This window comes from Sinocyclocheilus rhinocerous, unplaced genomic scaffold (assembly GCF_001515625.1).
Source record: "Sinocyclocheilus rhinocerous isolate Xijiao unplaced genomic scaffold, SAMN03320098_v1.1 scaffold1193, whole genome shotgun sequence".
Lineage (NCBI taxonomy): Eukaryota > Metazoa > Chordata > Actinopteri > Cypriniformes > Cyprinidae > Sinocyclocheilus > Sinocyclocheilus rhinocerous.
In genome coordinates, this window is record NW_015642181.1 from 11032 (window position 1) to 11913 (window position 882).

Here is an 882-nt window from a genome sequence, read left to right on the forward strand (position 1 = left end):
CATTTTATTTAACATTTTAACCCATACCTAGGTTTGGGAATCCAAAATCTATTCCAATTCTGGAATAGGATGCTTTTAAGGTCAGGAATCGTCTAGTTGTTATAAAATGTTAATTTTGATTCCACTTATCGATTCCTTTGTGCGCATTTTAATATGAATAAGAAGACTTGTGCACTGTTTTCTGTACTGCACACATAGGGGCATAGACATCATTTCAGAAATGAGGGGGACAGAAATGTAAAAAAAAAAAACTTTTGACTTTTGTCTAATTGACAGGCTTTATTTTTTCTTATGTATTTTAATTGGATAAGAAATAAAATACACTGCTGGATGATAACCAATAATTTGTATTCTATAATATTTTTTTCTGTATTTTCCTAATGACGATTTTAGAATTGGTTTATACTAACACATAATAACTCAGAATAGTTTCTATACTGTATTAAATGTTATGTCAGTTAGCACTGCATTATTCATATACTATATTTATTACCTCGAAATTACCTGAAATTACCTTTTTTAGCTATATCAATAGCGGGATGCCTTTGTGCATATTAGGGATTTCCTGCAGGTCATAAGTTATCACTTCTACTAGGCCGTTTTAGACTTTCTGCGTGACAGCCCCCTCCGGCTTCGAGTATGAATGAAACATGCACTGCATGAGAGTGTTTAGCGCTCTGTAATGTTCACATCGTCTTGTTTTCGATATGAATAAATCGTTCGGTCATACATAGACTATCTTGTTTCTTTGCCCATGTGCTCACACATCCAAAGCACGCACACAGAAAAAGTGATTTTAAATGCATCTGATTGACATATAAATCATGGTTGATCTATCAGTCAAATGGAAGTAAAAATGCATGCGCTCTTATTTCAATGTTG